The sequence below is a fragment of the Rhea pennata genome, chromosome 3 (assembly GCF_028389875.1).
Source record: "Rhea pennata isolate bPtePen1 chromosome 3, bPtePen1.pri, whole genome shotgun sequence".
NCBI classification, from domain to species: domain Eukaryota; kingdom Metazoa; phylum Chordata; class Aves; order Rheiformes; family Rheidae; genus Rhea; species Rhea pennata.
In genome coordinates this window covers 59,969,897-59,983,423 of record NC_084665.1, presented here as the reverse complement: position 1 = coordinate 59,983,423, position 13,527 = coordinate 59,969,897, and the positions used below count along the sequence as shown (strand labels likewise).

Here is a 13,527-nt window from a genome sequence, read left to right as displayed (position 1 = left end):
GAAAAAAACAACTAAGCCAAAAGAAATGACACCCTAGCAAGCTCACTCCTTCAAAATCAAGGCTCTCTTCGATCATTTATACACTTTATGTGACAGCAGGGCATAATTAATCAGTCAAATTTAACAAACTATAGACACATGTACAGTAAGGCTATTATCTAACTCCACTGCTCTTAAACCCAAACACAGTGACAATATAATACAGTGACAATATAATACAGTTAAAGGAACTCATGTGCAAAGAGGTGGCAGCCCACTATTTTATGATGCCGAGTACAAACACAAGCTGATCTGGTACCAGCAGTAAGATACGGACAGCCAACAAAAAAGAATACTTTATTTACTCATCTGTTAAGCACCTGGTGAAAGGTTTATTCTCATCTTTCACTCTCCTAGCATTAGACCACTATTTGTTTGCTGAAAAACACAATTTTCCTGGAGTACTGGATATAAGTATATATATCCTAAAAATATGAAACCCTGCACAAGAGGAAAAAAAAAATCCTAAACCAGTCACCAAAGGAATGAAAAAATAAAGATGAGTGACTAGAATTACATCTAACGCAAAGCAAACTTACTTCCTTTGTTACAATCTTCCACATGATCTCAAAACTTTCAAGGCTTCTGAACATTATCTATTTCCTTTGCAAAATGCATACCACAGCATATTTGATTCATGGTAAATGTGATAAAACAATCAGAAAAACATATGCAATCCATTTATTACTCTTATTTTATTACTCTATTTCATAAAATTGATTTTAAAATGAAAAAAGAAATTGAAAAATCTAAAGAGAAAAAGGAGGAAATAAGATTACTTATTAAATCATTATCTCAAAGTCTACAGACAGCAGAAGCACTTCTAAATCAGAACAATGCAACACTGTACTATGGCCCACAAGAAAGAGACAAAAAGCAGAAGAGTGCTCATATTCTAATTGCCACTGAAAATAAAACCTATTTTCAGCTATGCTGTCCCAAGCAATAAACTACAAACATTATAACTGCTATTAAAGGCCTCACAAACCATTTGCTGAAGAGGAGTAAGCATATACTTCTGTGGTTACACAATATGATACATAAGCTTTTGGGAGGGGGGAGGAAGCCATAAACTATCCACAATCCACCAGGGAAAATCCTTCGTCTTTGAATCAAGAACAGCCTCCATAATAAATTCCTTAGCTATTGTATTATATAATCTCATTGCTAGCATTTGTCCAAACTTTTCCACTGCATTACTTTGAGTCACTGCAATTTAATTTATGGAGGAAAAATAGTCACACAAAATTAAAAGTATTTGCAGGAACAGTTGCAACTTCTATATTCCATTATTATTATGTTATCATTATTCCACTTTCAGAAGTGATACATTTCACTTGGGCACTGTCAGAATCTAACCATTCCCTTTAAAAACCAAGGCGACCCTCTCAGTCTTCAAACTGATGTTTCACAGCAGCATGAAGGATTCCTATCTGCGTGTCAGTGTTTCATAAAACACAAGACCTGATTAACCCAGCACTGCAAATGTTAGCAGACAGAGCTGAGGGAGCTCACTAAAGCACACAGGGCAGAACGGACAGCGAGGACAGGGCATCCCCATCACCCTCTGCAGGGATCTCACGGAAGGCAATTCAGAGCACACAAAGCTGAGGTCTTCTGCAGTGGACTCAGAGTACAAGCGGCTGGTGGTAACACCACCAGACAACTGTGGAACAGCTCCAATCCGGCTAACAAAAGCAGGCTTTGGAAGCATACCTGGCTATTAAAAAAATAATAATAATACAGGACCATCACTGGTCATGTATTTACACCCCCTGCCTTGAGGTCACGCTACTACAGGTGTTGAAACAGGAGGAGTCAGTATACTGATGGCCTTTTTAGTTGTGAGAAAAACTAATTTTCTGCCTGATCAGTGGCCTGACCTGACTCACCACACAATCAGGAGAACCAGCGCAAGGGTCGTAGTGGGATGCTGTAACAAGGAAGGAAAAGGCTGGATTCCCCATCTCTGGCAGGAGTGAGGTCTTCGCTGCCTTATGCTGGGAACCAGTTTCTACTTCTCAGCCAGCATCAGGATTGAGAAACATAATCACTATATTTCACTTGGTGGATCAGCACCCACTATTGTCACAAGACCACATGATAACTATTTATTTCTACATGTGCCTTTAAAACTTCTAACTTGCCCTGGTATGAAGTGCTAGACAGACACACTTTGCGAAGAACGGTGGCTCCCCGTAGGAGCTTACAAACTAATATTCTTTTTATAAAACATTGCACATTCTGCTACGCTACCTATGGTGCTTACTGCAGTCCAAAGTAACAATTATGCAAACGCTTGGGCACTTGCTTATTTCTTCTGTTACAACTACTCCATTAAGCTTTATGGAGTAACTTACACAGGCTCATTTTTAGCCAGGGACGCAAGGCTCCCTAGGCAACACGCAGAATTGCCACAACAGGCTCCAGGGTCGGGGGAGGCAGTTCGGAGCACCTACGGTCACACTGCGGCTCCATAGGCAGTTCTGGCAGCAATACCACGACCTACCAGCTTAAAAAAGCAGCCCTACCTTCCCTACATCCTCTTTCCTCTTCTCTTCCCCCCCCCCCCCCCCGGTTAACCAGATCATGGAAGCGATCCAGGTTAAAATTAAATCTGGTTTTCGCTCAATTCCTAGATCCAGTTCACCGCAGGGCAACATACGTGTTCGTGCTGGCATGAAGGGGGAGAAGAGGCAGAGGCAGGAACGAGCAACCAGGGCAGCACCAAGTTATGCCAGTTTAAACCACTCAAAGTAACATCATACCCTGACACTGTAGTTTCAGCCCTGCTACATTCAGCTGACCATTACTGATGGTAAGGAGATAACAGCGCTACTCCCTGTCCCATTCCCATCTGCATCTCCTTGCCCTCTCCTGCCTTGGGGCTCCACAGCACCCGCAGGGACCCTGACCCAAAGGCTGTAAGGGCAGGAAACTAGCAGGCCTTTTGGGCTCGGTTGTCTTTTTGCCGCATTAGCTCCACGAGCTGGTCAGATGAACTGGTACAATAGAGGGAGCGGGATGGGACTAGAGCAGCTCAAGGATCTCCAGCTGTCCTAGTGCAAGGGCATCCGGAGCAAGAATGTCTCTATTTCCACTGAGCACAGAGAGGCAACTCTCTCTGGGAGCAAGGGATGCCTCCCCCAAGGACTGTTCACACAAGTAAACGCACAAATATAGAGAGCAGGACTTGCAGGACTGAGGCCCAGAACTGTACATTTCGCTTGTGTAAAAGAACATACAAGGACATTACTGTAAGTAAAGTACTGTAAAAAGGTCATACAAAATACCAGTTTCCTTTTACATTCTTGGCATGTACAAAGATCCCAACAGTTCCAATGGGATTTTCTTGTAGAACTTTACTGAAAGTTGATTAAAGAGAATGACCATAAATCCTGGTGTTAATTTAAAGCAAATTATTAACTTAATTTCAGTGGGAGTTTTGGGTGTGTACAGAACACTACTACATGGAGCCTGTGCAGGGCCAAAGACCCCCTCGGATTTGTATGCGCAGATCCCTTCAGAGTGACAAGAGCCCTGTGGGCATATATAAAGGCAAAATTCACTCCATACTTTAACGAGCTGATACGATAATTATCTTCATCACACCGCCTTCATGAGCTCAACCTTTAAAAGTTGTCCTGGCTAACTGTTATTTCCCTTTTTACCTTACATTTTGAAAGCTCACTACCCATCACCTTTAAACCAAGGTTTGCAACGGCAAACCTTTCTGTTTCGGGAAAATTTTGATTCGTGGCTTCTCGGGCGGCCAAGTCCTCCGTCTTAATGACGTACCGCGACAGAGTAAGGTCCGCAGGTAAACAAATACTCGCTAGGAAACCCGGCGCGGCAGGACGCACGGAGCGGCCGCCTGCCCTGCCGAAGGGGCTCCGAGGGTGCCCCGAGCGGGTGGCAGCGAGCGGGTCCCCAGCTGGGGGTGGGCAGGGGACAGGCCGGCTGCAGCCACCGACGGCCCCATCCCAGCCCCCGGCCACCCCCAGGCGCGTTTCCGAGCCCACCGGCTCCGGCGGGGACGCGAGCGGGCTGCTCCCCCGCCGCCGTACGGGGCCGAAAGGCGGCCGCGGCGCGGAGCAACCGCGCTGCCCCCGCCCGCCGCGGGGCTCCGCCGCCCTGCCCGGGGCGCGGAACCGTGCGCGCCCGCGGCTCTTTGTTCGGCGGCCCAAGAGGCCGGAGCGGGCACCGCCGCCGCCCCGCAGGACCCGGCACCCCCGGGGATGCCCCCGGCCGGCTCAGCACTGCCGCCCCCGGCGGGCGGAGGCCGGCGCGCAGCAGCGCGGAGCGCACGGAGCTCGCCGGCGAGACCCCATCCCGCAGCCGCGGAGCTGCCCAGCCCGCACGGGATGAACAACAGAGAGGAGATTTCAGCGCACATTCGCTCGCTCGCTCCCGCTGGGGGCTCGCAGCCCTCGCACCCCCGTCGGCCGGCCTCCGCCTTACCTCGCCCGCGGGTGCGGAGCTCCGCAGCCCCGAGGACTTTGTCCCTGCGCCCTTCCTGGCGCGGCGCGCCCGGCTCCGCGGCGGCGAAGTTTCTGCCCCCACTTCGCTGCCCGCACCGGCGGCGGCGCTTCCCCGCCCGCCCCGTCCCTCCCTCCCGCCGGGGGCGGTGGCGGCGGCTCGGAGCGCGGCCTGACCCCGCCCCGCGCTGCCCCGCGGCTCCTCCGCGCCGCGCCGCCCTCGGGGCGGGAGGGCACCGCGGAGCGCCCGCACGTCGGGGCCGGGGGAGCCGGAGCGGCGCGGGGCCCCTCGCAGCCGGCGGATGCGCCTCTTCCGCGGCGGCGCCCCGGGCCGGGCTGCGCACCTGCCCTCGCAGCGCCGGCAAGGGGTCGAGGGTCCAGCGCTCTGCCCTCCTCCTCCTCCTCCGTTTGTCTGAGCAATGCCCCCTGTGTTTTTACCACTCTCCTCTTTTATTTGCAAACTTACTGCAAGGTCTGTAGTTACCTAGCTAGTTAATAAGAGCGGCAGGAGAAATTAAACACAAGAGGAACCTCGAACCTGCGAGGTTTTAAATGGAAGAGAAACTGCCTGGGAGAGCTCTTCACAGGGGGCTCTAAGCAGCAGAACGGGTAACGAAATGGCTCCTACAGCACAACTGCAGTTCTCATAACCATGTGGAGAAAGGACTCAGCCCATAAGCAGCCAAATCATAGGAGCACAGAGCAACAAGAACACCCTTTGCAACTGTCTATGTTCAGTTCTTCTATTGCACTTATTATTGCACTGCATGAGCACAGCTCACTAGTATGCTGTTACATAACTAACATTTGTTCAACTGGTAGCCCTGTCATTCTCTCCCCAAGGGAGATACGGGCTTGGGGAAGAGAGGCTTTATTTTGGATGGTTGACTGGGAGAGGGCTTTTTTGGTCAATTTTTGTTTGTATTAATTTGATTTTGATTATTGATCTTCAGTTTTAAATATATAATATTTATGTGGACTACTGTTTACCTGAGTCCTGATCATACAACAAGGTCTCACTATAATCAGACACTACAAAACCACAACCAGCCCCTGCTCCAGATTGCTTACCCAGCATAACAGGGGAAATGAAAGGGTGAGAGGAGAACAATGCATTTCTAATCAAAAGACTAGATCAAAAGTATTCTCTGAATTGGAGAGCAGTGTGGCAAACTTTGTGGTGGTCCTTTGTTCCTCAGCTAGTTCATGCCACAGCCCACCCTTAAAGTTTCATCTCTTCCTCAGGCAGACTTTCCCCTTCCTGCAGCTAGGTCCGTTGTGTCAGAGGAGCAAAACTGTGGATGAAAGTGAATCTCTACAGGAGGCCAGCGTGAAAATCAAAGGACGTATGGGATCATGGTAGCCTTGGAGGGTTAGACAATACACTAAAGCATTCTATATTAGAGTTTTCTGCTGGCTCCATGCTTGCAATTACATTTCTGTATCTAGTAGGAAACAGAGTCATCAGAATCACTGTCTGTAAAGAAAAGAAAGTCTTCTGGCCAACAAGCTTCCTATCAGGAAAAAAAAAAAAAAAAAAAAAAAAAAGGAAGCCTACCTGTGCATAACAGGACACATAAGTATATTGTCAGTGAGGTATTATGATTATGAAGTTTCAGTGAAGAAACCTGCACAGCAGCTGTGAATGCTTTTAATATGCAACACAAGTAGTTTGAAGACTAAAATGAGCAGCGCCTCACAGAAGGTATGGTTTCTTCTACTGATCTTCCAGAGAGAGTTTAACCAGGGTGTACTATCTAGGAATATATATATTACGACATCATTACCAGTGGAAGAAAGCAAATGAACATATGCAAAACGATTATTCTCTTATAGTTTTGCATACATGCAAAACAAAAGATGCATCAGGCAAATAGCAGGGCTTTTTTTTCCCCCATTATGTTTAATCATTCAGAAAAAAAGCCATAGACTCTCCACTACTGGATGGGAGGAGTCTGTCAAAGGTTACACAGAGCCTCTATCTGCACTATGATCTGGTGTAACAAATATCTGCTAGGACTGGGGTCATTATTACATAATTAATAAGTTTAATTTGGGTTATGTGCTATGTTCCAGACCAACTTCTCCTCCCTGGAGAAAGCTTATATATGCCTGTAGTAAGAATAGTGCTTTGTCTGTTCACAGCTCCCCTCCATAAAGACTACTGGCAGGCTTTCAGCAGCCTCTACTTGCTCTACACACCAAGTGAGAGATGGAATAGAGCAGATCTGCTGGAGAGCTATTGAAACCCATCAATGCTAGTACTGCTTGTAATGATATATGAAAGAGTATCAGAACTTTAACAACTATTTTATGCAGTGGTTAGCTCTTGAACTGTCAGGATCATGCCAGGGTTGCATTTCCAAATTCTATTTAACAGGCATAAGAGATAACTACTTAGTTTTAAAAAGAAAGTGAAGCTGAAATTCTCTCATATTCAGACAAACTCAGGAGTTAGGGATTTAAAAACAAACTATCTTAAAAGTCACACTAATTGCTGCAATGTTGATAGCATCACAAAAATGGTGGTTCAGTTTATAGTACATTCCAAGAAGGAAAATATCTAGACTCACGAAGTGCTGAACTAGTCACCTAACATAAGAAAGAGGAATTTCATGAACTTTCATCAGCTGTCCCTAGTATTTAAAGCCAGCATCATCATCAAATGCTACATACTGTAAATTCACTCTAACACCACTGCTGATATTCTTTTGCAGCTATCAAGAAACAATCTGTCCCTCACACAACCATGCTCTTTTGCATTCCCAGGCCCAGTCCTTGCCTCACGATTCGCTCAAGCAAAGCATCTATTGAAGGAAATGGGAGCTTAGCAGGATGAAAGAGAAAGAGCTAGGCCAAAATCAAAATGTGGATGTGAACACCCCAGTCTTTTAAGGAAGTTTGGATCTTTATGTGGACCCTAAGTTTGCTGTTCAGAGCTTAATTCTCATGTAAGATTGCAAAAGGACTTCCAAAAGACTTCTACCCTGCTGTGTCCTGTGTAAGTAGGTTTTAACGAATACCATCTGTGGCTGTTCCTTGTGCACATCATGTTTTTAAGGTGCACAGCAAAGCACTATTTTTATAAGAATATTCTGTTCCCACTTTGCCCCCTGTATTTCTCACCTGCTTGATTTTGCCTCTCCAGGAACTACTGCGTTAGATGTTTTTTCAGTTTTGACCACTTTAATCCTCCTCTCTTTGGTTTGCTATGGAACAGTGTGTCTGGCTGAGCCAGTGCTCACATGGATTTTTCTCTCAGTGGTTGGTGTTTCTGTTCATCCTCCAAGTGTCTTTTCCTTTTAAGAAGTAAAATCCTTTAGCTATCCCCTCCTGACCTTCCTGCATGTCTGGCTTCTGGGCACCTGCTTTGTTTTTGTGCTCTGCTCTTCCCCAGCTGTCCTCGTCCCATCCAGCCACTGCAGCTGGTGCTCGTTTTGCTTACCCACACCTGTTCCTGTGGCTTCTGGGATCCAACACTGCTTTCTGTGGTGAGATAAGAGGTCCAACAGGTATTTTGTTGAATTAAGCTTACCCCAAATCAAGCTGAGGAGTTGATTCTGTGCAGTTCAGGGTAGGGGACTAGGGCCCTACTGGTCTGTTCTGCCTTGGGCTTTCACCACTGATGACTCTTCTGGTTTCTCTTGGGCTTTTTGTCACCAGTTGCTCTGTATTGCAAATGCTCTGCATTCCTCTCTCACTACTGTTCAAGCTTTCTACTAGCTTTCATTCCAGGTTTGAACTGGTATAGCACCTGCTGGCTATAGTGTAGGACAGGTTTGGGCACTGGTGCTACACTGCACTTTGGGGACAAATAGTGCTTTGAGCTTGGACCTGGCCATATAAATCTTGACATGCCTTAAATGTTTACTCAGTCAGAAACCTGTGCTTCCTTAAAGTATTTGGGATCCCTTCTACCCTACTTGCTCTTCTTTTGAATATAATGTGGAAGTGTAAGGACTACTTCTATAAGCGTTTTTCAATATCTTTTCCCAAATGATTAGTTCTATTAGTGGAAAACTCATATATACAATGTAAATCATCTGATAGCCAATGTCATATTATATAATTTCTACAGATACAGGGAGAGTTTTTTCCAACACTTTTAAAGAAATAGTCTCCAAGAGAACTGGTCTGTAATGAAGACAGAATACAGTTCTTCAGTAATGTTGAATTAATAAAGGTAAGTTAAAGAAAATTAAGATGTTTGCCTCTTCTACTCCTTACACACACACAAACATACACAAGGAAAAATATCTATCCTAGATACCCAGCCAAGCCAGTGCTTTAACTTCTGTGCCCCCTCTACTGGTTAGCCTTCATGCATCTATGTTAATAAAGGTACTCTCAAAAGTTGTATTGGAGTTATTGATGATGCTGGCACAATAACAAAATTAGCCAAACTATTACAAAGCATAAGTAGCTTCCCCAGGCTCACAGAATTATAATTTCGAAGTTATTTGCTCTAAACATGTATTCAGATAGAAAATATTTTTTGAATATAAAGATGGACAAAGCTAACTTAAAGCACTGTAAAATTTCTTTTGCAGAGGAGCATCTCCAAAACACAGGAGATCCATGTGAATGGGATGTCATATTGGTTCCTTTACAGTTTCCTATTGGTTGATGTAAAATATTCCTCCTTTTTGTATTTTTCCACCAAAACCTATCCAATTATGAACACATATATTCATCGCTCTCTACAGTCCCTCTCTGCACAATATAGGTATACATATGAAAATATTTTATTTTTAGTTTATGTGTTGAAACTTTCAAGTAAAAAGAAAACTTCAAAAATAAATTATCAAAAAATCCAGAATGATAAAATGAAAGATTTGATGCAAGCAAAGTACATGCAGAGGAAAACAGACCAAGACATAAAACTCAGAAATAGATAACAGTTTCGTTGGAGCCACATTTGAGATCTAGAAGACCGTACTGAAACCTACATAGGCCTCATTGACATCAATGGGACTGGGCTTTTCTGCCCAGAAGCTTTCAAGCAGCAAGTAAAGGTACTCAAAGCAAGCACAAACCCAAGAGAGCCCACACATCTAGTGCACATATGGAAAGGGAGTCAAGCAGGATATGGCCTGTGAAATAAGGGATAGGAGCTGGTCTGTCTTGGGAGTTGAGAGGCCTGATTAATAACATTTGTTACTATATGATCTTTTAGGCTGTAAGATGTTAAGTGGGACAATTTGAGAGAAAAAAAAAATCAAGATGGGCTCAGCCATCAGCCATTTTTATTAATTAATAAAATAGAAGTTACACATTACTCAAGTAGCCCAAAAACAATTTGATTCATGATGTTACGTGTAAAGAATAAAAATTATTTAGCTTAAAAGAGGTATGAATTAGGAAGCTGTTCTGTAGCCTTATCACTTCAAAAACAGCTGAAAAAGCTAGAATGGAAACAGGAAGCTGATGGGCCAAGAAAATCAGCAAAGAACCCAGCTCTGTAAACCACTTTTATTCATGTCTCCATGTAAGAGATTGAACTCAAACAAGGCTAATGACCATGGCATTACTCTCAATGAATATTTTCCATGTGATGAGGTATTCAGGAATATACCACAGCAAGCAAGCCCAAGCAAATGAAAGCAACAATATTGTACTCTATAGTGTAATCAGTGCACAATCTAATTTCTGCTGAATATCGTAAGTCCCTTGTGGTTGCTGCAAAGGTTACCCCTTCTCCCCGGTGCTTAGACTGCCATGTGCCTGTTTCAGCTTACCACCAACCCTGTACTCCAAATTTTGGCAAAACAGTACAAGACCAACAAAAATGTTTTAACAATTACAACAGACAGGACTGTCAAAGACCAGTGTGTGGCGAAGCATGCAGGTGGCCTTTTAGAGACTGTGCTCCAGTGGATCCATGAGGGGCCCGTTGAGCTCCTCAGCTCTTCCTTTCCTCAAACACTCCCAGTCCTTCTACAGAAAGCTCCCCTGTTGACATCTGTGGCACAACTGGACATGCCAAGGCCAAAATCAGATGCTGGCATTTTCCCAGAAGGTTAAATAGCTCTCAGATGCCCTGCTCCAAAGCCTAGGAAGCCTATGGAGTTTTATACTGAATCAAATAAGATTTATCTTAACCCCAAAGAGAAGTGTTTTAGTTTTCAAAAATATCAGTTAGGCAAGTGCCTCCTCTGGTGAGGGCTATTTGTCTTCTTAGGCATCAGTGGAAGGCGGAGAGGGCAGAGAAATGACAGGCTTCTGGAGAACAGAGAATCATGCCTAATTCCACAGTTTCCAAATGGTCTTCTTAAAAGTTCTTTGCGTGTGAGGCAAAGATAGGCCCCTCAGCCGCTTGGAGATACTAATTTCATTTAGAAATACCAAAACCTTTTTTTTCAGCACATTTTTACACTCTCAAAACATCAATGAGAAGATCAATGGTGGGACTCCAGACCAAAACATTTCTCAAGCTTTTATCACATTTAAACATTTTCATTTTTTATGTCAAAAGCTGCAGAACTGCCAGGATTGCTGACACAACCCTTCCCTCCAAATTGAAGTGAGACCAACATTTCTTCTGCCGCCAATATCATCATTGCAGTCACAAGCTATCTTATCTTCCCCAGCAGGCCATTTACAGACTCTCCAGTTGCCTTAGTGTATCAGCACATCTACAAAACGGCTCCTAAAAGGGACTCTCTACACCTTCATTTACGTTTCAGCATTTAGTTTCTTTTCTCTTTCTGGCCTTTTCTTTTTGCATTTCTGTTGCTTGGACCATTGTCACAGTGGCCAGAACTCAACTTTGATTATTCTGTGAATTCATCAGCCCCTTACTGCTAAGAAGGAAAAAAAAATGAAAAAGAAAAAAAAAGAAAAAAAAGTGATGTCCCCTTTGTCATTTAATAGCAGCAGGCAGGACTACAGAACAGAGTGAAAGAACAGATCTGTCATGCAGCAGGTTGACCTTTTTATACATTCATTTTATGAAATGAGTATATTGTTTAAAGAAACTTTTGCATTTGCATTTTTTTCATTGCAATTTCAAAGAGAAAATATTTATTATCTGTAAAGAAAGAATGTGGGCAACATGTCATGACTTGTGTTGCAGATTATTTTTCCTTTGAGTCTTTACTATGTGCCAAATCACACTCAGTTAAATCACATTCAGTTAAAATGCATAATCACTGTTTTTATAAAAATAGTCTTCCTTGCATAGAAATGGGTTTGTCAGCTCACTAGAACAAGGTCTCACTTCTTGGTACAATCAGCATTGTTTGGCCCAGACCACTGATGTGAATTCTGAGGTATGGTAAAAAAAAAGTGTAAAAGTAACACTAATTCCCACAGTTTTCACCTCTTTCCTATCCTTTCTTATATATCTCAGCATTCAAACTCATGGAGGAGCCAGGCAGTTGTGACTTAGTTGTTACATTGGTTCTTATCAGGCTCCAAAAAATTAAAATCAAAAAAAATTAAAAGGGTGTTTTCTAATTATGTTCCAGGTTTTAATAGCCTGAAATATGTGCCTATGCGTTGTCCTGAACCAAGACTTTTTCCTTAATCCAGGCCTAAATTGCCAGCATAAACTTTTGTGACACACACAGTTTCTTTGGAGGCCGCTTATCCAAGCAGTAAGTGTGTCTGATCCTTACTAGCACATGAAATGCAAAGAAGTGAAGGAAGTGTCTTGCAAACTGTGACCACTGGTACACATGAAATAGAGGACTGTGTGGATCTCAAGAGCAAATATTTACTGAGAAAAATCAAGAAAAAAAGACAGACAAATACATATAGAGGTTGAGAGTTACAAAACACTACTTACATCAGAGAACCTCTAGATATGCAGAACATCCCAGCTTAACCTCACATACATGACTGAGACTACTGACTGGGAACAGGAAAATTATGCTATTGCTCTTTTCTGTGTGCTGCAGCATTTGAATTCATCAAGCTACCCAGCGGTGACGTTTTTCTTCCATTTGCCAGTTGCTCCAGAAGAGCACTTGGGTAGAGGAAAGGGTCAGAATTATATATTTCAGAGGCAGGCCAGTATCCTTTTTCATAATCAGACTGTACCACTGAATCCCAGACCACAAATTTCTGCAGCATACAGATTTTTTTTACAATTAAATCCTGATGAGGAACAGAGTGTTTAAGAGGGTTGTGCTAGTCTGTGCTGTTGCTTTGCAAAACAAGCAGACAATCACAGAGCACGATACCTGGCGTTTACTTGTATTGGACTTACTAATCAGACTTTTACTAATTTAGAACAGATGATGCAGAATTAAGGCAGACACCCAGTTTTCATGGTCTTCCATTTTAAATTCATGCTGTAGATGCTGTTTCAGGTCTTTTGAGGGCTGACAAAAGACAGACTGGCTTGTTTAATAGTTTTTCTTCCTTTTTTAGGGGTTTTATAGTGGTTTTTATCACCAGAAAATCTTAGTTCCTATTCCTTTTTGATTTTCAGAGGAAGAAAGGGCCATGTACATAATTCTGGTGGGAAGTTTGATAGAGTTCTTATCAACCCAAGGACTTCTTGAACCAAAGTTGAGAAAGGAGCTGGTGGCAGAGAAAGACTGACAGGGAATTCAAAGAGGAGTAAAAACTTTCTTCCCACATGGGAAACTAAGAGCAAGCTGGAAGTAGCAGTCAATGTGGTAAGTTAGAGCAGATTCTGGGCAGCAGCAGTGAATCTCTCTTAGAACCACAACTTAGGAATCCATGAACATGATAGAGATGACATTTCATGAGACTGACCACAGTGTTAGCAATGTTGTGGTCCTTTTTGCACATCAGTTCCCACACAATGGGGATAGTTTTACATGGAATGACTCACAACTAATTCTTGTCAGTGAATTGCACCTTCCGGACCTGAGTCAAGAGGAGGCATCAGTGTGAGAGAAGTACCCAAGAACTTGGGATGAATCATAGAATCATAGAATTGGTAAGGTTGGAAGGGACCTCTGGAGATCATCTAGTCCAACTTCCCTGCTCAAGCAGGGTCACCTACAGCATGTTAGACAGGGTTGCATCCAGGCAG

At 43.7% G+C, this 13,527-nt stretch overlaps 1 protein-coding gene across 1 annotated transcript in view; it reads right to left on the bottom strand.

The window, feature by feature from the left end:
• TIAM2 (TIAM Rac1 associated GEF 2) overlaps positions 1-4,590 on the bottom strand; it is a 180,062-nt gene extending 175,472 nt beyond the window's left edge. Inside the window, exon 1 of the mRNA XM_062572409.1 lies at positions 4,501-4,590. The gene's annotated coding sequence lies outside the window, so the exon portion shown is untranslated. The remainder of the gene's footprint in view (positions 1-4,500) is intronic.
• Between the last annotated feature and the right edge of the window lie 8,937 nt (positions 4,591-13,527).